General features: G+C 38.8%; 1 protein-coding gene, 1 long non-coding RNA gene and 1 other non-coding gene across 4 annotated transcripts in view; 2 read left to right on the forward strand and 1 right to left on the reverse strand.

Moving 5' to 3' along the window:
* AATK (apoptosis associated tyrosine kinase) overlaps positions 1–25,738 on the forward strand; it is a 2,480,061-nt gene that overhangs the window by 249,344 nt on the left and 2,204,979 nt on the right. The gene's annotated exons all lie outside the window — the stretch shown is intronic.
* LOC122812986 overlaps positions 1–25,738 on the reverse strand; it is a 560,793-nt gene that overhangs the window by 156,626 nt on the left and 378,429 nt on the right. The window lies entirely within an intron of this gene.
* On the forward strand, positions 20,307–20,462 carry LOC122814611. Its single transcript, XR_006366836.1, has one exon. It is a non-coding gene; the product is annotated as a U1 spliceosomal RNA (small nuclear RNA).

Genomic DNA, 25,738 nt, shown 5'->3' on the forward strand with positions numbered 1-25,738 from the left:
GTCAATTGTAAACCACTTTCAAGATTTTGTACTTCACCCATGTTTTCCCACCAAAATACAGTCACTGTCTGACACAAACTTTTTTCAACAATTGACTCTTATCCAATAAATATACCCTTATTATGTTGTTTTTACAGCTCCGCAGTGTTGGTTACTCCGTTAAAAAATTATAGAACTCCAGCATAGACACATTTTGCTAGATATTTCAACAGATAAGACTGACAGTGAACATATTCGCCAGTGCAGTGGTTAAATGTCTGCTCTAATCTTTCCTCAAGTTTTCGTTATAGTTACCATGTGGCAGTTCAGTCTGTCAGGATCTTTTAACTGTATTTACTGATCTGTCAAAGCACATTTATAACTCTTTTTATTGTATGATTTGTGCGCACAAAGCCTCGCCATTTAAGTTTCTTAAAATGAGACAAGACACAAACTGCGAAGTATAAGACTGTACACTACTTAATGTAGGTACATTTCAAAGGACTGGCACTTTCTGTTTATCACAAGAGCATTTTTGAGTACGATGCTGACAGTGGGGCAGGCGCATACCTCACCTTTTAGAGCAAGAAATCTGGACAAAGCCATATTTTTAAATATTGGTCCTACAAACTTAGAAAGTTGATAGAACAACAGGTTTTGCATTAGCAGAATTTTCTGAAGGGTATGAAACCAGAAACTCAAACGTCTGTGATTATTTTCTGATTTCAGCCTTTAATGAATTGCCAGTGATTTGCCAGAAAAACACACTTTTATAAAAAATGCACTAAAATATGAAGCAAAAACCTGGATTTTCTACTATAATCTGTACAGTTGAGAGGCATAGGACAGGCGTAGTTTCTAAGGAAACCAATGGAGTAAAAGCGTAGAGGTGAATAGAGAATGCACGAGATACTGAGCAGTCAGGATTGAACGGCTGACTTTGGAGTGACGAGACAGAAATATGCAAGCACCTAACAATAATAGTGGGCTTTGTTTCTTCCTTTAGGCTGGGGACGCTACAGAATATGCAGGCTACAGTGGCAGCTGTAATGTAGCTGAACCTTTACAGAGTCAGTCCAGATTTATAGTACCCATATTAAACAAATAATGGAAAAGGAGTGAAATGTTCAGACGCAGATCAGACTGAGTTCAACACCGTTTGCTACAATTGGTGCCATACTCAAAGCAGCTGCTACAAACGTTTTGAGTATCCTGACAAATGTTAGTGTGATTCAGAGCATGCGCTTTCTTCTACCTTTTATTTCTTTGCTGTAGGAAGAAGAAATAAAGAAACAAAACGCCCCGCTGTTTCTTTGCAAAAGTCACAGGTGATACACTGCGTTATGGTACTCCAGAGTCTGCTTCAGAATAGTCCCGCTTGCGTATTTTTTTTTCAGAACAAGCAGTAACATTGTCACTGAACCTTTACTAAGCACACATTAAGGTATTTACACCACACCACTCAATTTTATAAATTTTGCCTCATATTTTGGTCTGTTCCTCATAAAATCTTTTTTCGGGGCAAATATGCGAGGATTAAAGTCACCAAATAATAATAAGCATTTGAGTTTCAAACTTCATATTTGTCAAATAGTGCTACTGCAAAGCCTTTTATTCTATCAACTTTCTACGTTTGTAAGATCACCAATTTGGAGATTTTGCCCTCTGTTATGTCAAGCTTTGTCCAAGTATGGTTTAGTGTTTATGTTCAATGTACCAGTTTCAGTAACACAGTTAGACCCTCTAACAAATGTGTGCAGAGAGACGAAGAATTTTAAAGTACTTTTAGTCTGTATACAAATATACCTTTCTTATCAGGGCTGATTCCAGGACAAATACGTAAAGTAAGAGCACCGCAGCAATACCCAGTATCACTCCAATTATAACAGCTAAAGCCATCAACCCCGGAGTTACCGAAAATACACTGGCGGCAAACGGCACGGTAACAGCATCTACACAGGACTGCATGGTTCCTCCTTGATCCTATACACACGTTTTCTTCTTAGCCTTCGTCCTTGATATCTACCTATCACAGCTCTCTCCAACCTGCCTAAATTACAACGGAGATGCAGTTGGAGGTGGATTGTTATAAAAAAAACAAAATAATCTGACTGCAACCTCCAATCGCATCTCCGTATAGGTGCATTTGGTGACAGGATTAAAGAGGTAGCTTACTTAAAAAAAAAACAAGTTTAAAAAGGGGCTGGCGCGAGTTTGGTGACAGATTAAAGAGGCAACTTATTTAAAAAAAAAAAAACAAGCAAGTTTAAAAAGGGGCCGGCGCGCCCATGCCTAAATCCGCCACTGTATATGAGCAGACACACTTATAACTACTATATAAAGATGTATATCTAGCAGGCAAAGCAAACAGAGTGTATTAAAAAAAAAGGGGGGGGTAGCACATATAACTAAGCCTTCTATCCCTTAAAAAGGGTTTCAGTGACAAAGCTTCATTCAGACCCATGCCCTTGTCAGCTTGTAGCAAAACAATCCATTTTTACTCAGTCTTTTCAAGTGTGTTCCTATTATTCCCTAGCCTTATAGTGCTTGGCAAGATCTCTATGATGAAAAATACAAATATATGGATGGTACCTTCTTCAACAATATGTTTGGCCAGAGCAGTTCTGGTGTCCCCTGTATTGCTGTAATATATATGTTCCCTGATCCTATCCCTCAATGGTCTAGTAGTCATGCCAACATAGTACATAAAACATTGGGCTAAATATATATTAGCAGTTGAACAATCAGCATAATGCCTAAAAAATATATTCTTTATTTATATCAGATATATAAAAACATTTTTATTTTATTTTATTTATTTTTATTTATTTATTTATTTTACATTTGTTAACTGGGATACTCCACTGGACACAGGTCCATTTTTAATGGAGGCCCGGGGAGAAAAGCTCCACACATATGAATAACATGTAACAAAAACTACAAAGTTTACAAAGTATTTTAGATACAAAATGCAGTGAGTCTTAATTAAAAATAGTATATTCATACACAGCAGTCACAATTAGTGAAAACAGAGAAATCTTACAGTAATAGTTTCATTAGTCTAAAGAGATATATTTAATGACTTAAATCATTGCTGGAGGGAGTCATGTAAACCAACAACTTGTTAAAGGTTATTGAGGTCTAACCATAACAATCTGTATTATTATATTGTATGCATTTCTACAGTAACAGAATATAGACGTATCTGTTCCTTGTGAGGTGTGAGATACTTAAGGTGGTGTAGGATCTAACATAGTGGAGGGTCTAGCCTGGTGAAGTGCAAGAGCATAGCCAGTTATTAGTGAGATGCAGTTTTAATGCTTTTTTGAACTGTATGAAGGATGTCATAGTAGTTATGTTATAGGGTAAAGCATTCCATATTTTGGATACATAACTAGAAAAGAGGACCTGCTGTATTATTTGGCTTACTTGCAAAAATGGCAATGTCTACAACCAAATGTTCCTTGTCTCTTAGAAGTAGTTTTACTGGCTGCCATTCGAATTCTGTGACAAAGCCTATGTTTTAATGACTTGAAATTTTTATAAGTTACTTTTGGATTTGTCCCCACAACTTGCTCTATCCCAGTATTTGCTGTTAGGACATGCCAATTCTTATGTATAATATCCATAACTTTCTTATTATCAGAGGTATAAGGCAGTCATAATCTACATTCTTTTTTTGCGGTAACCATCCATCCTGTTAACTGGTGGCATGTTCCTTTCTGAGAAATAAGGTTTACCTCTACATTCCCTTTAGGCTGTTTGTAAATGTTCATCACATTCAGCCTCAGTATATCCTCTATTCCTAAGCTCTTTCTTTAATAAGGCTATTTGCTGTAACATTGTATTATCTTTGGTGGTAAGTCTAGAAGTACGTAGAGCCTGTCCTTTCAAAATATTTTTGAATGCATATGTAGGATGCATGCCAGAACGTGATAAGAGGCTGTTCTTCCTACATCCTTTCCTATAAACCTGAGTGTGCAGAACATGCCCTTCTCTTGTTAGCTTAACATCTAAAAAATCAGTCTCATGGAGAGATGCACATGTAGTAAACTTCAAGAAAGAGGTGCTCTCATTTAAAAAAAGAAACAAATTGCTCAAATAGTTCTGTGGAACCTCTCCAGATAAAAAATATATCATCCACAAAATGACTGTAATGTAACAAATTTCTACTATAGTTAACATTATTCAACAACACAGTCTCTTCCAATTGTGCCATTACAGTCTTGGCATAGGAATTGGCACATGGTGTGCCCATGGTCACTCCATATTGTTGAATGTAAAATTTCCCTTCAAACACAAATACATTGTTGGTAAGCACCAATTCTACCAACATACATATAGTCTGTATTCGTCCATTATCAAAATCACTGTGACTTTGCAAGAAATTCTCATATATTGGATGCCTACATCATTTGGTATGCATGTAAATAACGAAGATACGTCCATAGTAACCAACATAATTGTAGCACATAATGGCAACTCCTGTAACTTATCATATAGCATAGAAATAAAATGCTGTGTGTCTTTTAAAGTAGAGGATGACTTCATTAACAAAGGAAGTAGAGTTTTTTTCTAAATAAATGGATATGGGCTCTGTGGCCCAACCTCGTCCTGACACAATTGGCCTATAGGGTGGGTCAGATAAAGATTTATGGATTTTAGGCAAGCCCTTTAAAAGGGGTATTAAAGATTTCTCAGCAATACAGAAGTCATATAACGCCTTACTAATATACCTGGAAGATAAACAGTCAACTCACAATAAATATTATTTATAAGGTTTTGTATCTCTATGCAGTGTTCTTGGCCGTAGAGAGAGCATTAAAGACCTGTTCCCTAGTGATAGCAGAGGGAGTTTTATTTGATGGTATTTCCTGAGGGAAGGTTGAGGTGAAGAGAGAGGTAAAGTTGGAGTTGAATTTGTTGGCCAGTAGATTTGCTATATCTTCTGGCTCAATATTGGTGGCTCCATATAATATTTGTTACAATGAATATGACATACACAACACTTTTCTCACACATGTATATTTGCCTCTGGCTTTGATTTGATTTCATTTCCTCGGGAAAGGGTGAATAGAGAGGTAAAGTTGGAGCTGAATTTGTTGGCCAGTAGATTTGCTATATCTTCTGGCTCAATATTGGTGGCTCCATTTACAATGAACTCTCTACACAATTGTGTATTGCCTTTGAGGTTGTGGACATAGCTAAAGAATGCCTTGCGGTTGTTCTTGGCCTGGGAGGTCAAATTTACTTCAAATTTGGTTTTGGTAGCTTTTATTTGTCCTCTGAATTGTTTGTTTAGTTTGAGAGTGCTTTTATCTTGCTGGACGCTGCACCTCCTAATTTTTGCCATGATTTCCTTCCTCCTGTTATACAGCCTATTGATTTTGTGATTCCACCAGGGTGGCTTGTTTTTTGAGTTAATTCTGTACGTCATCCTGGTGGGTACAGCTGCCTTTATGCAGCTATTAACACACTTGTACATGGTTTCTGTGAAGAGTTCTTCATAGGCAGCAGTGTTCTCAAGGTTTATGGGGGCTTCAGATTTTGCCAGGTTATCACATAATAGCAGGAAGTTAGCCTTAGAGTATTTCTTGAATTTTCTAAGGTTAGCTGGGGGTCCAGGTTTTATTACTTCAAGTGGGACCATTTTGTGGTCTCACTTTATCAGAGAAGACATTGCACTAGGGAATGTGCAGCACTCTCCCTTATTAGTGAGGACCACATCTGGTATGGTTGTACCCCTGGTTGGTGCATTGACAATGTGGTCCAGGGAGTTTGTGTTTACAAAATCCAGGGATCCCTGTGCCTGTATGTTTGGTGTTGTATAGGATTCCCAGTTACTAGTGGGGTAATTAAAGACACCCATGAATATCATACTGGGTTTGACGGAGAGTGTTTCCAATTAGTTTAAATACATGGTACGGGTTCCCTGGGTCATAGAAGGGGGATCTGTAGCTTGCAAGAAAGTGGCACTGGATTTTCCCTATGGTAATTTGAACATGGAGTAGCTCAAGTGCATTGTCCCGTTTGACCAGCCTTGACGTATATTTATTTTTATGTAAATTGAGACACCTCCACCTTTAGACCATATCTATGTAGTAGCTGGTTTAAATGTGTGGAAGGCATTATAACCTTGCAGTGTCAGTGTGTTTTCTGCAGCTTTAAACCATATCTCAGTGAACACATGGATGTCAGCATTCTCTAGGGTAAAGAGAGCTTCAAAGGAAGGGAGTTTTTTGTTTAGACTTTATTGAGTAGTAATACCTTTAGATTTTCTTGATTTTGATTTGCTGTGTATTTATAAGGGTTGAGACAGGGTAGGCAATGCTATCAGCTGATATTTTACAGTATTTGCTTGGAAGGTCATTGGTTGAAGTAGAGCCTGGTTTGAGTTTAAGAGTAGTTTTATAAAGGCTGTGGGCACAGGTTTGAAGGTGAAAGAGGATGTGGTGATACGTGACTGCTGGGCAGGGCTAGGATTAGATGTTGGGGAATCCTTGGTTAGAGATGTTATACTATCTATAAAATAAGAATTGAATTGTATTGTGGTTTTGAGTGATGAGTTATTGGGTGAGGTGTTAGGGTTGAATTTGTGGCCAGGATGCAATATTTCTTTAATGGCTGTCCAGAAGTTTTTCGGGTTGTGATTATTATTATTCTAAAAGCTATTAAGCCAGAAGCATAATAAACAAAATTACTAAGCTACGTGCTTGCATCGCCTGCCACAAACCCAATATCTTGGCCATAACTGACATATGGCTAAAGCCTGACATCAGTGATACTGAAATATGGTTATAATATAAAAAGAAACAACCACAATAGAAGAAAAGATGGTTGTGTCACAATAATGTTCCCAAACCACCACAACCTAACAACATATAATGCCCCTGTACCACAGTTCAACAATGCTGAAGTTATTACACTCCTAAAACTAAATAAACAAAAGCAAATATGTAAAATCATGTTATATATTTCCCCAGTTGACAATATCAATTTATAAGAAGAAATCCTATACTGGACCTCAAGTAATATTCCTTATGAAACAATAATACTAGGAAATGTAAATATTAATTGGATTGAACTTGCATCTACTACTCCAAAATCTTGTATCAACTTACTTGGCTTTAAACAGCTCATACAGGATCAAACTTATTTCACTAGAAACTCAAGTTCTTTACTGGACTGGATTCTCGTATCTGACCCCAGAACATTTTGTGAATCAGGTACCTTACCTAATTCTTTTAGTGGCCACTCCCCGGCCTGTACTAAATTTTACAGAAAAAGTATACTAAACACCATGCAATAGAAAACATATGTAAGCTAAGTAAATTTAACCCAGATGTATTCTTTGTAACTCTCATCATTCAACTGGAACATACTAAAAGCCATCCCCATAGATAAAGCAATAATGTAATTTAATTCAATAGCCCTCAGCATTCGTAATAAAATAGCACCCCCAAGGAAAAAGAGAATAAAAGTGAGTGATGCACCCTGATTAACTAAGACTACTGGAAAATTGATGCAGAACATAGACAAAGCATGGAGAAACTGACACAAAAACAAAGCTTCTCAAAACTTACAACAATATAAAATACTACTCAACCAGCAAAAAAAAAAAAATAACTTCAGACAAAAAAATGTACTATAATAATTTCAAGAATAGTTGTAAAACAGATCCCCAAAACATCTGGTCAACAATCAACAAAATACTACAACCTGGGCAAAAAAATAAACCCAACACATCTCCAAATAGTATGGCAATGGCTTTTGCAGCACAACTTAATGACTTTTTTACAGACAGCATAGCATCTATTAGAGGGTTTTAACTCAGCTATCTTGACTCAACCAAACAATCCCAAGCTACTTCTACATTCAACCTTCAGACAGTACATACAGCCACTATTAAACATCTGCTAAACAAGCTAAAAGAATGCTCTACCTCTGCAGATAATTTACCTAGTGATTTTCTAAAACTAACAGCTGATAGCATAGCCTAACCCATTTCCATCCTGATAAACAGATCTATACAAAAATGTATGCCCCCAAGCTCTGGAAAAAGTCATACATCATTATCATCTCAAAGGAGGTAATTCAATTGATATCACAAACTTCAGGCCAACAGCAATACTGTCTCCACTTTCAAAATTACTGGAAAAGTGTCTATAAGCAACTACCTTACACAGGAACAACTTTCAACCTCAACCCACCATGGTTTTCAACCATACAGCTCTACTCTCATTCATGGAAACAGTCAATAAAGCCAGGGATACTGACACATTCTTATCTGCATTATTCCCTGATCTATCCAAAGCATTTGATGCTGTTAGCCCCACAAAACTTCTAACAGAAATGTCATCATTAGGCCTTACAGTAGATACCTTAAACTTGTTCCACAGCTATCTCAAAGACAGATTCCAAACAGTAAAATGGCAGAATACACTATCCCCCTTTCTCTCTGTAAATACAGGTGTCCCACAATGCTCAGTCCTTGGACCCAGACTGTTTAATATACTTACCAACTCACTCTATACATACACACATCATGCCTTCATTATACAATATGCCAACAATTAAACACATACCCATAAAACAATCTAACTCATCTACAGCAAATTACTCAGGAATTCTTTATTGCCACAGAAAACTGTTTGCAAAAGTATCAGCTTATGCTTAATCCCAACCAAACCAAACTACTACTCTTTTTCCCCACAATAAAGTCCCATGAAAAAAACAATTTCAAAGTATGTCTCATCAGTAGCACCACTATTGAACTAACCTCACAAACTAAACTGCTAGGAATGATAATAGATAACACTCTTAGATTCAGTTACCACATACAAAATGCCATAAAAAAGAAAAATAATCAAAAGTTAGGTGCACTCTGCAGAGCTAGAAACTTCCTCACCCCCACCTCTAGGCTCACAATTGTATACATTTGCCTCCTTTCTCATCTCCTCTATGGTGCCCTCCATCTCAAAAATTTCCAAAAATCAAATATTCATAAAATGGAACAATGCTGCAATAAAATTGCCAGATTTGCTACTAGTGCTCAATGCCATACCCATTATTTTACTGCACTAAAAACCCTAAACTGGCAAGAACTACCCACCTATCTAAAACATACTCAGTTACTCATTGCATGTAAGACAGTTAACTATCCTGACATATGTACTGCTCTAAATGCAGCACTACAAAAATATTTGTCCAGTTGCCCACTGTAATCAAATGACCAAAGCAAACTTATTATCTATAGACTAAACAAATCAGCAGGACACTCCCTTTACTCCTACTCTATCCCCAAAGCCTGGAATTCACTCCCTACTACCATTAAGAACACCTACCTCTTCCCAATCCTTCAAATTCTATCTAAAAGGAATGGCTCAGCTCCTGCTGTACACCAGCATTACCATATGCTGTCCTACTTAAAGTTCATTCCTGCTTTCGACCCCTTGTCCATAAAAACATTCCTATCAAATCTCTCTTAGCATCTCTATAATCATTCTGTTTTCTTCCTATTTCTACCTAACTCTCCTTAAATTATAATATATCCACATAAAAATCCTTAACCCTGTGCTTCACACATTGATGAAAACTCTGTTTCACAACCTTCATTTTGATATATTTAACCAAACTTTATATTGCAGGGTCTTATTGTTTACTGTATTCCATGTAACTCTCTTCTCACAATACTTGGCATCATGTTTATCTTCACTAGTATATCTGAAACTAAACACTCTCATGACAATCTCAAACTCTCATAGGTTCATAGGTAAGTACTAGGCTATCTGCCCAAGGGCATTTATAAGCCTAGCCAGAGTGTGTTGGCTTTCACCACCCCCTTAGATTAGTTCCCTGTGCTTCTGACCAGCAGAGCCATTAGCTCCCTGTGCCTCTGTCCAGCAGAGCCACTGCAGTGATCCCCCGGGTAAATTTTCTGTTTACCATCCACCCGTCAAGGTTTCTCTTGAAGAGTGCTAGTGAGGGGCTCTGTCTGATGTATATTGGAATCTTGTTCCAAAGCACGGGGAGTCTCTGGGTCAGGAATCTATCCCTCCAGCACATCCTGTTTATTGTTGTGGTAAGGTTTATATCCCTAGAGTGTGTGGCTCTCAGGGATTTGTTTTTTTTTTTTTTAGGTGGAGCATATCCATCAATTTTGGGTTGAACATGGCCTTGTATGTCAAGCAGAGATCACCTCTGAGTAAGCGGTATGCAACCGAGTACAGCTGAAGTTTCTTTAGTCGGGCTGCATAGGTCATCTGTTTGAGGCCAGTAATCATCTTGGTGAGGTACTTTTGTGGTCTTTCCAGCTGTTGCAGCTGTCTTGTAAGGTACATCCCAAATGGGGTGTTGTATTCTGTAATGGGTCTAATAAGTGATGAGTAGAGAGGCACAATAACCTCCTTTGTTCTGGATGCGAACCCTTTTGAGATTAGGTGGGCCACGTAGAAGGATTTTCTAACCACCTTGGCAATATGATTATCAAAGGAGAGATTGCTATCTACTTGGGTCCCCAGATCCCTTATTACTTTTTCTGTATTTAGGGGACTACCACCTATGTGGTAGTTCGTGGGTACTTTGTTTTTTCCAAAGGAGATGACTATGCACGTTTTGGCATTCAGCTTGAGGCCATGATTTTGACACCAGGTATCTGTCCCTGTGAGACCCTTCTGGAGGGCGTCTGTATCAGCCAGAGAATCAATTATGGCCCCTAATTTGCAGTCGTCTGTGAACTTGGTCAGCCAAAGTCCTCCTGTGCTTGTCTGTACCTCTGAGAAGTATATACCGAACAGGAGGGGTCCTAGGACTGAGCCCTGGGTGACGCCACTTGTAACCGGTTTAGAGTCGGACCTAGAGTCTGCAACTCTCACCGTGTGGGTTCTATCCTTGAGCCAATTTGTAACCCATCTCGTGACGTAGGGGTTAATGTTCAGGTTGGTGAGTTTGTCTATAATACCAGAATGGGGAATGGTGTCGAAAGCCTTTGCAAGGTCTAGGTAGGCTGTGTGGACCTCCTTACCCTCATCTGATGCCTTGGTAACTGTCTCAAAGATGTCCACCAGGTTTAGGAGGCATGATCTGCCCTTAACAAAGTCAAACTGGGTGGGGTCAAAGTTTGGAGGTTCCCATTGTGTCTGTTAATGAGTTCCATGATGATGCACTCCATAGCCTTGCAGACCAGGCTAGTCAGGCTTATAGGGGTCCATTGTGGCACCACCTTTGTGGAGTGGGATAACTGTTGCTGTGCACCACTCTGTGGGTATGTAGCCTGTAGAGAGGCTGAGTTTGAACAGTGTGTTTAGGTGAGGGGTTAGTTCATTTTGGAGCTCTTGTAAGACACAGCCTGGGACACCGTCCAGTCCCATTGAGGCTGTATTTTTGACTTTGGATAGGGCTGTTTTAACCTATGTGTCAGTGATTGCCGGGGCCATGCATTCTTCTGGTATGGTTATGGGCCCTTTAGGGGGTGAGAGGGGTGTGAAGTTTGCACTGAACCTGTCTGCCAAAATGTTAGCAACAACAGTTGGTTCAGTGTATTTTGTGCCATTCTGCACCAACTTAGAGCAGATCTGAGAGTTTCCACTTAGGTTCTTGACATAGCTAAAGAACGTTTTGTGGTTATCTTTGGAGTCCTTGGCAATTTTTCTTTTGAAGCTAGCCTTGGATGATTTATTGAGGGATCATAGTTTCTTGCTGATACTGATCAGAGATATCTTTCCTTCTAGGGATTTTGCTCTTATCTGTACTAGTTTCCTCCTTCTATTGTAGAGCCTGTTTATAGCAGGGGTCCACCAGACTGGTTTCCTTTTCTTGGAGGAGTGAGTCTTGGTTTTACTTGGGATAGTATGATCCATGCATTCCTGCAGATGATCATAGAGTGCCTTTGTATAGGTTTCAGCAGCTTGGACAGCATTGTACATTGGCGTGGGGGCTGTGAACCTTTCCACCTCGGTCTTAAGCAACGTGAAGTTTGCTTTTGAAATGTTTATCACGGTGGTTTACTTGATTGGGGTTGGGGCGGAATGTGAATATCCAGAGTGATTAGTCTATGGTCTGATCTAACCAGCGAGGGGTTGATGTCAGGTGTAGAACACCGGTCGCCCATGTTGGTGATGACCAGGTCCGATATGTTGTTCCCTCTAGTGGGGGTGTTGACCAGTTGATCCAGGGCATTCAAGTTTATACATTCTAGGAAGCATTGGGCAAGGGAGTTAGTACTTAAGTAGTTCTCCCAATTAATTTTTGGGTAGTTGAAATCACCCAGTATTAGGGTGTTTGGTAGGACCTTCATATTCCCAGTGTCTCCAGAAATGTGGAATGGGGGTCCTGGGTCATGGTGGGTGATCTGTAGCCAGCTACAATTTGGATTACAGTTTTGTCCATTGTTAGTTGCACTTGGATGATCTCTGATGCATCATGCTGCGCCACTAACCTGGAGGTGTGAGTATTCTTGATGAATATGGATACACCCCCACCTTTTGTGTTTCCGTCCAGGTTCTGTGGCCGAAAGGTATGGTATGAGTTATTACATGGTAGTGCTGGGTGCTCTCTGGAGCCTTAAACCAGGTTTCTGTTACTGCACAGATATCAATGTTCTCCATACTGAGGAGTGCCTCGAGTGCATGCATTTTGAGGTTTAGACTTCTGGCATTGAGTAGCACTACCCTCAGTTTTTGGTTACTTGTGCTATTTACGGTGGTGGGTTTGTCTTTTGAGCCTTGCCTAAAAAAGGAACTATGGGGGCGGCAAGAGCCTTTGCCAGGATTCAAAAGCCTAAGGGTGACAGGTGCAAGCCATCTCTTGTGAAGCAACGTGGCTTGTCGAGCATGTCATCCCAGGCAGACAGATACTGGATCCCCTTTGAATGACACCAGAAACTTAGCCAATTGCTGAAGTTGATAATTTTTTCTTTATACTGTGGCATCATTCTTGGTGAGGGCAGGATGCTACTCAGGATCAGGATCATTCCTGCCTGGGCTACATAATCAGAGAGCTCTTCCATGTCTCTTTTCATGTAGTCCAGGGAGGTACGTCTCAGGTCATTCACACCAACATGTACAATGACAGAGTCGTATTTGTACTTGTTCTGGAGTGACCTGTGTGCTTGTGTTATATGGCGGATCCTGGCACCCGACAGGCAGCTAACTGTAACCTTCTCCTTGTCCAGCCTAGTTACTGGGACATCAATGTGCCTTATATAGAGTCACCTATCACTAGTGTGTTGGGTATGTTATTTTGCTTTAAAGGCTGTGATTATGTGGCACACTGATTATGTGAAGTATGTGTTTCATGGTTGGTGATGGGTTGTGGAGGTAGCTTGGATGTCTGCTTTGGAGCTCTCTGATGCTTTTGCAGATTTTTATTTGGAGCCTAAGAGTATGTTTTTGTGCATTTATGTGTGCTATTTGCCTGTGTTGGTTTATTAGGTGTATGTGAGACTAGTGGTGTGTTGCAAGTATTACCCTTCTCCTCTTGACAGTCAGTTACAGTCTGGGGTTGAGAGAGCTTTGCCTCCCGTCTGGCTGTATAATTGCATCTCTCACATATATTAGTATTTGGTGGTAGGAGGAGCGGGTTGTCTGTGTACATGAGGCAGTTGTAACATTGTCTCAAAATGCCCAGAATCACCAGTTGGACTGGAGAGTACACCGGAAACTGCCCTTTGGGCATTCCTGAATAGGTAGAGTAGCTTTTTTTCTGATTGACTGGTGGGGACGAATAGAGAGCCTTGTCCTTCTGGACAGTATAAGGGGGGCTAGTGGTATTTAGTGCTTGTTATGAGTTTTAAGCAAGTGCTGGGCTGTAAAATGAATGGTTTGAGTGCTAAAGTTGAAGGTTTGTCTAGTTCCAAGGGAAAAACTGAAGAGTAGACTTCGTGGAGTCGGGAATAGTTTAACCCTAGCTAACAAATGCATTTTTTATATCAGAAAGATTAAAGAGATAGAAATTAACCCAAAATGGCCAATAAAACTACAGTTTCTGGGCAGAAACCATTCCTCCAAGGGCAGGTAGGCTGTTCAGAGCTCCCCACTCTCACTGGTGAACAAAGAAACTTCCTTTTTGCCCAAGTAAGGTATGGCCAAACACAGAAGCTTAAACACAGTCCAGGTATCAGCAGGTATCTGAAACTGGACTTTTCTAGCTTAGTAAGGCAGGAAATAGCAAGATTTTTTTTTTTTTTTCTCAAGAAAACGGTAGAAACAAATGCAAAAACACTTTTATAGTGCAGTAATGGCTGTCGCACTTGAGTGGGAAGCCAGTAACAGTTAAAAATACAATTTACAACAAAAATCGAATTTTAAAGTACAGACACAAATAAATGCAATTTCAGTGTAAAATGAACGTTCTGAGAAGCAATAAATGCCAGTAAATGAGCGTTTACGTGGAAATAGCAATAAGCAACAAGAAAAACCAAAAAAAAAATGGTACTTAAACACTCCAAAGTCTCTCTGGCGTTGTAGGTCTCTGCAGGACACCTGGGCAGGATCTGCTGAGCTTATACCTCTTAACTCTTTCTATCACACCTACCATGTTATCTGTTAATTATGTAAATATTTGACTCTATGTACCCATTTTATCTGTACTTTTTTAAATATTTAACTTGATAAACAAGCATGCAAAATCTGAAGGTAATGCTACTTAATGCTAAAAGTCTAAACCTCAAAATGTACTCTCTCAAGGCACTCCAAAAAATGGAGAACATCGATATCTGTGCAGTAACTGAGACCTGGTTCAAGGCTCCAGAGAGCACCCCTGCGATACCAGGGTACAACTCTTGCTACACTTTTCGCCCACCAAACCAGGACCGAAACACTAAAGGTGGAGGAGTGTCCATATTCACCAAGGATATTCACACCACCAGGCTAGTTGCCCAACACAATGTGTCTGAAATTCTCCAGGTGCAACTAACACTAGGTAAGACTGCAATCCAAATTGTAGCTTGGTACAGATCCTCCCCTATGCCCCAATATTCTCACTACACCTTTCTAAACATACTGGAAAATATTAAGATACAATCAAACACCCTAATACCAGGTGATTTCAACTACTCTGCCATTAACTGGAAAAACTACTCGTGTACCAACACCTTTGCCCAACGGTTCTTGAAATTCATACATTCCAATGCCCTGAATCAACTAATCCTTAGTCCCACCAGGGGCTACAGTATCCTAGACCTTGTCATTACCAACATGGGAAATTGATGCTCTACACCTATGGTCACCCCCCCATTGGTTAAGTCTGACCATAAGTTAATCACCCTTGACATCCACATCCCACCCCCACCCCTCAGTAAGGAAACCTCCGTAAAAAACTTCTCCAAAGCCAACTTCATGCTACTCAAGTCAGAAGTGACAAACTTCATGACACCCTTGCAGATGGGAACTGAAAGTTTGACTGCTGAATCCTACACTAAGGCACTGTATGAGCACATCCACTCGTGCATGAATCGTGCCATCCCCAATAGAACCAAGATGCTCTCCTCCAAAAAAGAAAGCCAATCTGGTGGTCCCTTGCCATAAACAAACTTTACAACAAAAGGAAGAAACTGTTGCAGAAAAGAGGAAAATCCCAGGATGCAAAACACTCTCTTACCAGCCTCAGTAAGAAGCTGAGATCCCTCATAAAATCCTCCAAAGCTAGTTATGAAAATAAAATTGTCAAAGATTCCAAAGACAACCACGAGGCATTCTATAGCTATGTCAAGAATCTAAATGGCAATGCTCAAATCTGCTCTGAGCTACAACAGAATGGCATTAAATATACTGATCCCAAGGATATTGCCAATATCCTGGCAGATCGATTCAGTGCAAACTTCACCCCTCTCTCACCCCCTAAAGGCCCCATGTCAATACCGAAAAATTGCCAAATTCTGGTAATAACGGCCACACAGGTAAAAAATGCACTCTCCAAAGCTAAGAATACAGCATTCATGGGACCAGACAACATCCGAGGCTGTGTACTACATGAACTACAAAATTAACTGGCACTTCACCAAGTGTCATGTTTAATCATAGCCTCACCTCAGGCTTCATGCCCACTGAATAGTGCACAGCTACAGTTATCCCACTCCATAAGGGGGGATTCACCTTGGATCCCGGGAACTACCGCCCCATCAGTCTGATGAGCCTGATCTGCAAGGCCATGGAACATTTTATCATGGAACTTATAAACAAAGACATTGGCAACCTTCAAACACTGGACCCCACACAGTTTGGGTTCGTGAAGGGCCAATCTTGTCTCCTGAACCTGACTGACTTCTTTGAATCAGTCTCCAGAGCCATGGACAAGGGAAAGGTGTTCCACACAGCCTATCTGGACCACGTCAAGGCCTTTGACAACATCCCCCACTCTGGAATCATAGATAAACTTACTAAGCTGGGCATTAATCCCTACTTCACTCAATGGGTTGCCAACTGGCTTACTGACAGAACCCAAACTGTAAAAGTAGCTGACTCCAAATCCAGCTCCAGCAAGTGACAAGTGGAGTACCTCAGGGTTCAGTCCTGAGACCACTCTTGTTTGGCATCTACTTCTCTGAAGTACAGGCCAACACTAAGGGACTCTGGCTAACACAGTTCGCAGATGACTGCAAACTGGGAGCCATTACTTAATCCCCAAATGATGTGGATATTCTACAAAAGGGCCTTACAGAAACAGATGCTTGGTGCTAAAGCCATGGGCTCAAGCTCAATGCCAAGAAATGTATAGCTATCCCCTTTGGGAAAAAACATGTACCCGCAAATTACCACATAGGTGGCAGTACACTAAACAGCAAAAGTGTGATAAGAGACTTAAGGATACAGGTGGACAGTGGTCTCACCTTTGATAACCACATCACCACAACAGTCAGGAAATCCTTCTATGTGGCACACCTCATCACTAAGGGCTTTTCATCCAGAAAAAAGGAGGTCATTGTCCCACTGTACTTATCCCTCATTAGACCCGTTATAGAATACAACACCCCATTTGGTATGTGCCTCTCAAAACATCTGCAACAACTGGAAAGGCCACAGAAATGCCTCACTAAAAGAATCACAGGCCTAAAGCAGATGCCCTATGCTGACAGTCTAAAATAACTCCACCTATACTCTGTCGCATATTGTCTACTCAGAGGCGATCTCTGCTTAACATACAAGGCCATGTCAGACCCAGAGCTGTTGGACATGCTACACTTAAAGAAATCCCAATCCCTCAGAGACGCACGCCTCAGGGATCTAAACCTTGTCATCACAATGAACAAAATGTGCTGGAGGGATAGGTTCCTGACCCATAGACTCCCCGGACTCTGGAATAGACTGCCCATACATGTCAAGCAGAGTGCCTCTTTGGCCTTCTTCAAAAGGAACCTTGATGATTGGATGGGAGATAGGAAAGGGTTTCTGTACCATATCTCTAAGCCTAAACTTATGGTTCTTGGTTACCTAGTGTGTGTTTGTATTTTACCCCCATTTTCACATTTTCTCCTCCTTTTCTGACTTATGTTCTATAATGTCAATGGCCCTTCAGTTGTTGTGTGTTTCCCGACATAGAAACAAGTACAGGCAACACATGTTGCTAGGTATACCACATTATTAGATATACAATTATAACAACAAAAGGTTAGCCCTATAGACTGCTTGATAGATAGACTGTTAAAATCTTAATGTAATACATAACAAACTTTTAAAGATCTTTTGTTCCTATAAGCAAAAGATGGTCTCATGATGTATGCATGCATGTCATCCAGCAAAAGAAGTACTGTACAATATTTACTTATAATATTCTTATATAATATTCTTAACTATAAGAAGTCTTGAAGTATAAGAGGTAATAATTCATCATCTTTAGATATGAAGGATGATCATCAATCAAAAACTGAACTGAGGGTAGGCTTATAAAGTGCTCCTGTTGGTGTTATTTTCCTTCCTTATATATATTAACAATGATGATTTAGAGTATCCCACTCAATAAATTCCTTTATGCGCATCATCCATCTGTTTCAAAATCATTTCAGTATTCATATTCATTCTACTTACATAATAGTTTTTACAATACCCTGGAACACATGATGAGAGCATGCATACTAGAGATGCATAAATATCTCTACCACAGGATACCTTTTTATGTATTGTATCACCTGTTAAATTAACATCTAGAAAATTTATATCAACGTTAGAGCATTCCATTTTGAACCTAAAAAATTAGTAGTACCATTAAGATGGTCAACAAATTCTGTCTATCATCAAAGCTGATAGTCTATCTATCATGGATTGGTAAGATGAAGCATATTCTCAAAAGGAAATTCACCCCAGGCATCACATCATTCACCCTGCTAGACAGGGTTCCAGGGAAGTAAATACTGTGGGAAGAAATAGTCAGAGAATTGTTATGGCTAGGCTTGTATAGGCCCTAGGGCCGACAGCCTAGTACCAACCTATGAACCTATATATTAGAGTTTCAAATGTAATTTTGTATTTACTGTAACAAATGTAAATTCTCTATGTATTGTAATGTGAAATGTGATCTATACGCAGAGCTTTTCTCCCCAGGCCTCTCCTGAAAATGGGTATATACCCAGATAGATTATCATGGTCAACCAATGTCAAATAAATAAATAAAATAAAATAAAAATACAATTATAGTATATATTTTTGCCTACATTAATTTGCTTTTTAGTACAATTGCTAAGCATTTGGAAGTTTTCAAGATGCTGTGGTGTTTTATATTTTTCCGTGCTTTTTCTTTATCCTGCATTACCATTCTACTCTTTTTGGATGCCAAATTGCATTATTTATTTTCAATCTCTTCCTTCTAGGAGGTGCAAGGCTATTTAGGATATTCTCAAAAATGCCTGTCCCTCAACATCATGTTTGGATATAGCACATCATTATTATTTTAAGAAAACTTGGCTAGGCTTAGAAAGATCCTCTGAGTTGTTAGTCTAGTAGCAATCTATGAATCTATGGACCTATTCAGGAAAATTTTATTGGATTCATTTACAGCATCATCTAAGGGGAAGACTTTTAGGAAGTTCCAGTTATCAGAGGATAGGTTAGTAACGAACATTTCTGGGTTAAACTTGGAAAGGTTTCATGTTGTTGTATAACCATGCTGTTTAAGTAGATGTATGAGATGCCTTGTTGTATAGATTGTGAGATGATCACTGAGACAGTGAGACACTGTACCTGAGGTGGTGTATTCGCTAGGGTCTGATACTAGGATCTAGTCAAACAGGGAATTTGATGCTATAATGGGTGGAGCTATTAATTAGTTGTGTGGAACTAAATAAGTTCATACTAGATTTAGGGGATTTAGAGTTTATGTTCAGTCGATTGACATTTGTATCACCTAGGAGCATTATTTCTTCTGGAATTGTTAGGGATATCCAATGTAGGATATCTTCCAGTATAGCTATATCAGGAGGGATATAAAGAACAGTAATGCATGTTTGTTTGTAACTGTTTAATTTCAGAAAAGTAATAAGAAGCTCTGCTGAAGTGAATTTTGGTATTGATTTGTTGTAAGGGGAAATATGGTAGTTGTTGAGAACTGTTAAAGCAATACCACCACCTGTACTCTTTATATGGTCATTACAGATGATATTATAGCCAGGACGTGTAATTTGGGAGTTGTCCATGCTGGGTTTAAGCCAAATTTCAGGTACAGTGAAAATATCAGGCTTATGTTGGGTAATCCAGGCATGTAGTTCTGCAATTTTATTTCTTATGCTTCTAACAAATTGTAGCAGGGAGTAATAAATTTAAAGGCACTACACATCAATTAGCAGAGAAGTATAAAACAGAACAGGTTTTCTTTCATTTCTTGGATGCAGGAAACCTATCAGACAGGAAAACTAAGTAACTGGCATATACAGTGTAATCTGTTGATCAAGAGAAGGGACAGTGGCCAACTTAGTAAGTGGTCCTTAGAGTACTAGGATAACCCTGTCGGGGGAGGGATGTTAAAAAATGATTTCCAGCACAGGCAGGCATGTATTTGACTAGATGAAGTTAATACACAGCAAGGTCCTTCAGGTTAGATTTGCTTACATTGTACAAAGACAAAATTCTCAGTGAAAATATTTGGGAGTTGGGCCTTGTGACAGAGCTTCTGCAGTATATGGGTCAGATATAGTGGCCAGAGGCTCTGAAATGAAAGAAATGAAAAAAAACTGTACTAAACTGTCATAAAGTAATATTTATTATAAAAAGAGATGTAGGAAGGACTGTAGTGAGTCAGAGTAAGAGAATGTAGGGAAAGCATAAGATGAGAGAGAGAGTAAAAAGGTTTATGAATATAAACTGAAAGTATAAGAATAGAGAGGCATTAAAAAATGTTTTATGCTGTTTACCTGGCAGGTAACACAATGAAAAAAATTGGTTTCCCCAGGGTGAGGCTCTTCCATTGTACACTGCTGCTGGGTTGACCATGTGATTTCTCCAAATGTGGGAAACTCAAAAAATATTTTGCATTTTGTAAGTTGCTACTGTACCTACGAATGCAGTGGTTGCATCTCTGTCATGAGGGTATGCACTTGATATAATTTTGCCATGACTAGGTATCCAAAGCATAGATCTGTGTTAGGAGTGGATATGCAATAGCTGCATTTGTGCTTTGAAAAGTTATGTAGTAGTTGCAACTCTTCTACAAGTATTTTTGTTGGTATTGCAACTAGATGTGCAGCAGCAGTGATATTGTCATTAGGTAGATATGCAAATTTCCAAACCGTATACATTTTCTTGGTAAAGCATTAGATGTATAACTGTCTTTCGGCTTTTCCCGATTAGGGGTCGCCACAGCGGAACTCCAGTCCGCTAATGATTGGCAGTAGAGTTTTACGTGCTGGCTTGCTGGACCTAACGCACAACCTTCAGCGAAGGAACGCCCATTCACACATGTTGACACACAGAAGACACTCTAACTGAGTGTATAAATGCCTATAATGTATCACCACGGACAAATAAGTGTCTGTGAATGCTGTGCACCTACCATGCCCATCTCTGTTCAAGGCATCTGAAGCATGTTATATTATTGTATGCAATTAGGTAAAGCAGGAGGAGAAAATGTATGCATTTGAGGAGTGTTACATTTTTTCTCTAAAATTATTGAAAGGATATAAAACAGATACAGTGACAATATGAAATTCTGAATCTGCAGGAAGAAAATGGCTTTTGAACCACTGAATTAGAATGATTAGTAGTTTAACTGCTATGAATAGTAATACAGATGCTTTAAGTCAGCATTTGCCAGTGACAAATTGTCTGTTGAAATAGGAGTGATTCCTGAAATTCCGAGATGTGCATAGCATGACATAAATAGCAGTAATAGTTTATTTCTGCTTTCCCAGCAGTGTATGCAAATGTAGCCCATTTCAGAATAATGAAGTCCCCCTCCCTCAGTTTCAAGTGCCAAGAGTACTTTATTATATACCTCTGTAGTGCCCACACACACTCTGTTCAGTGATGACAACAAAGAGGGGGTGGAAAGGATGCAGATGGATCTATTTTGTTTGACGCTGAAAGCCAGGTCACTGCACAGAATTGATAGGAAATGCACACGGAGCATTAAAAATTAAGCTACAGCCTTTTACTTGTCACTCACAATGAAAACTGGTTTTCACTAGTCAGGAACATTTTTAAAGACCCAGCACTGGTCCTATTCCTATTGTTTGGTATTTGAACAACCACATTTAGTTCTGTCTGGTTATTGTAAATTTGTCTCTGTTTGAACTGCAGACATTGTATGAAAAGTGTTTTGCAAGCATAAAGTAGCTAAAGTGAAATGTGATTAATACCACCAAGCACTGAAAAACATGGGGAACTATAGTAACACTGCATAGCATGCTGGAATAAAGCCGCTTTGTAGTGCAAAGCAATCTGCTGTGGCTATGGAAAATGATCAAATAATGGATGTGGTGCAAAAAGGTACCATTTTCATCTTTTTATCCTGTTGTATGTTTTGTTGTTTCTTTCCTGTCAGCTGATTGGGTGAATATATTCATTAAGTCACATCTGTCCAGGGACAGCTCATGGTACCTCCCCTTTAAACAACAATAACAACAGAAATGGCACTTACATTCAGGAGTCAACCTTTCATATTCTTCTTCTGGGTGCTCAGAACTCCACTAATGCACATGTATGGAGTTCTAAGCTTAATTCTCTTGTTGGGCTGGCATTAAACTTACTCTACCAATAATCATTGGTGTTGAGAAAATCAGAAATGTCACTCAGCAAATGTCATACTGAACTGCTGCATGAAAGCAAGAGGAGGCTTTCTTGTTGGTTCAGGATGCTTCAGGTGACTGTGACAGAAAGTACAAAAAGAGTGAACCTAAGAGTGCACAGGCATGAGCAGATGTGCAACTATTTTTTTCCATAAATAGTATTTTTTTTGTTTGTTTTTTTTTTTACTGTCACTTTGCCTAGTACTACCAGCATGCAGAAAGGTGTGTGTGTGTGTATATATAAGCATACATACATATATATATATATATATATATATATATATATATATATATATATACATACATAAACACTCACACATCATTCTGTCCTTACATAAAAAGTCAGACGTCAAAAATTATGGTTTACCACCTTGTGAAATAAAAACTTCACAAGTTTGAAAATGCCAGTGGCCATTTCTGTGAAGTCATGGTACAGTGAGGAGTGGTATTTGCCCTTCTCCTACTGTTGTAAATCTTGGAGTTGGTATATATAATTAGAAGGAGGTATGTGGTGGTGCAAGGGGCTTGACCCCTGCATAAAATATGTCATTGTGTTTTTTAGATTTATTTACATATTTTTGAGTACTCATCTTTTGGAATTGATATGTGGGTTTGGGGATGTGGATATTCAATGTAAAGCTATAAAATCCATATATATATATATATATATATATATATATATATATATATATATATATATACACACACACATACATGTGTGTATGTGTGTGTCTGTGTGTGTGTGTCTGTGTGTGTGTGTGTGTGTGTGTGTGTGTGTGTGTGTGTGTGTGTGTGTGTGTGTGTGTGTGTGTGTGTATTTGGGGGTTTAGATGCTCATCTGTCTTTGCAGAATGCCACTTAGTTTTTGCCTGATATTTTTGGTCTCTTTCTCACAACATTTATGGTTTTCTGGGAAATCAGTGAGCATTGTAATTACTAAATGATGATGGCCGACATTTGATTTTCTGTCAACATGTTATTCTAGCAGTTTTCTGATTTTGTAAAGAAAATCAACTTGAAAAGGTGAAGAAAAAACACTGACTGGGATTAATCCTGCAACTGTTTAGCAAAAAGCAGTTGATGATCCAGCTTTGGTGCAAGACATGACTTCTAGTAATCTAGAGGAAAAAATATTTAAATCTGCAAAGAGGTGATTAAAATAAATGAAACACTGAATGAATATATCAACTGAAATAAAATAAGGGCTGAAAAAATGGAATATGCTTTAAACCACTGTTCAGAGCAACTGATAAAATTGCAAAAATCAGAGGCTGAAATGAAGTAGAGGGTTCATTGAGTATGAGACTGCTTAAGAACTGCTTCACAAACTAGTAGAGTTAGAAGAGAGAGCATACAGAGAAAACCTGTGATTTTTTGCTGTACCAGAGAAACTGGAAGAAACAGACTGTATTCATTTTATGAATGAACAGATAAGCAATTGGAATGATATTCCAGAGCAGGATTTGCCATTTGAAAGTGTACATCATGTGTACCCTCCAAACCTGGACATGAGAAAGCAGCCAAGACCTGTATTAGAAAAAAATGCAGTCCTAGCAGAATAATGAGTTGATCTTAACAAAACTGTGGCAGAAGGACAAAGTACTAAAAATTGGAGACAGTAGAGTATTCATGGAAATGACTATTTACTGTACACCAGGGAGAAAAGAAGCAAATTTATCCCAGCAGTTAGGGAATATCGAGAGGCAAGTGTTAGATTCAAGCTGTATACCAACTGTTTTCAGAATATTTTTCTGGGAAGATCAATGTCATTTTTGGTGTAGAACATACTAGACAGAAACTACAAAACTTTGCCCAACAAAAAAGTGAGCCAACAAACAGAAGGGGATTCTGGTTCTCATTCTTCTGGCAATAAAGCTCATAAATAGACTTGACCAGTAGAGCTGATATGTTTTAATTTACTTTTGAACTGATGTATGTCTGGATTAAGGCCCTTGGCTGAATCTAATAACATTTTTGATTAAGCAAGTAAATAAGAGAAGACTGAGTGCAATGAAAATTTTTCCTTTGGCTGTCTCAGTTCAAGAAGCCTGTCGCTGAGGGCAGATGTACATTTTATTCTTAGTTTTCCATTGAGGCAAGCTGATATGCATTAAAAGCCAAAGCACTTTTTAAGGCTAAAAGTTAAGGTTTTCTGAAAACATACAAGCTATTTTTCACATTTTGGAGAGGAATTAACATAAGACAAGGACAGACAGCTTTTAGTGTAAGTAGAAGCACAGGATGTAACATACATCTTTGCATGGATAACCTTCATTTTAGGTTAGGTTTTGCCTTTGTGTGCAGCAGTCAATTTGGGAGCATTGTTCCTATCAGGAGTTTTAAACTTCATTATTTGAAAATATACAGTTTTGTTTGTTTGTTTATAGGTTATGGGGGTGATCTGAAAATGTTTTTTTTTTGTTTGAATGTTTTCATTAAAACAAAAAGTCTTGTAAAATGTGACATAGGTTCAAATGGAGATGCAAAAAAACAACTGTGTAACAGATCAACCAGTGAAACATTAGTGGGTGCATGTAACACAAAAGTTATAAATAGACATTTTAAAAAGCTATCCTATATAATAGGTGGAAATAGTAACTTCTTATCATAATGGCTACACTAAACATATTTGTGGTGGTAGGGGTCTACAGGAAAGGCCAGGCAGATTGCTCTGGGATGTACTTATATTTCACCTAAAACTGCTATTATGGAGAAAATTTATAAATATCTGGCATGGAAGACCTGAATTCAGTTGTTGCAACTCAGAGAGGATTTATTTATTATTCCCGAAGGTACAAAAACTAAGCTACACTAGACAGAAGTTATATTTCACAGGAACATGTGCATTTAATTGAAAGCTTCAACAGGCATCCAATAACAGGTCTATGTTATATCATCAAATGCTTAAAAAAGTGAACGATGAATAATCGACCCCATCCTGAAAGCTCAGAACAGCGATTTTTTTCCACACCCCCATACTTAAATATACCAACTCTGAGATCGCACTACAGTGCCAATAACGGCAGAGTAACAAGTGGCCAAGCAAATTCTTTCCCTGGGAAAGAATTTGCTTAAAAGCCACTTCGCTATTTTGCCTTTTCAGTGTTTTAAGTTTGACCAAGACACAATGGAATGTTTCTCTGAGGCAGTTTGCTTAATAGATTTGAAAAGACAGTAGAAAGAGTAGTCAAGAGTTATTAGGGAAGACAGAAATTTCTTCAGCACTTATAGCTCATGAGTTAAATATAATGAAAGTAGAATTTAAGAATAGGGAAGAAATAAAAGAAAAAGACATGATTGAGAAGTAATGGAAATTATTTAGAGGGTCTGAGAAAGATTAAAGTATTGTGGAATAAGGGGAATCTCACAGAACAGTAAGATGCACACTTATAGAGTGCTAAAGAGAAATAAGGGAGTATCTGCATAATAAGCATGAGTTTAGAAAGATTGCTGTTAAGCTGCAGTCATTCAATAATAACTCCAGAGCACAAAAGCTTTTAGCACAATATCTTAAGCAACACAAAGTGGAAAAAGTTGTTGCCAAATTTAGGG

The sequence above is a fragment of the Protopterus annectens genome, chromosome 10.part0 (assembly GCF_019279795.1).
Source record: "Protopterus annectens isolate FY-2018-M chromosome 10.part0, PAN1.0, whole genome shotgun sequence".
NCBI lineage: Eukaryota > Metazoa > Chordata > Ceratodontiformes > Protopteridae > Protopterus > Protopterus annectens.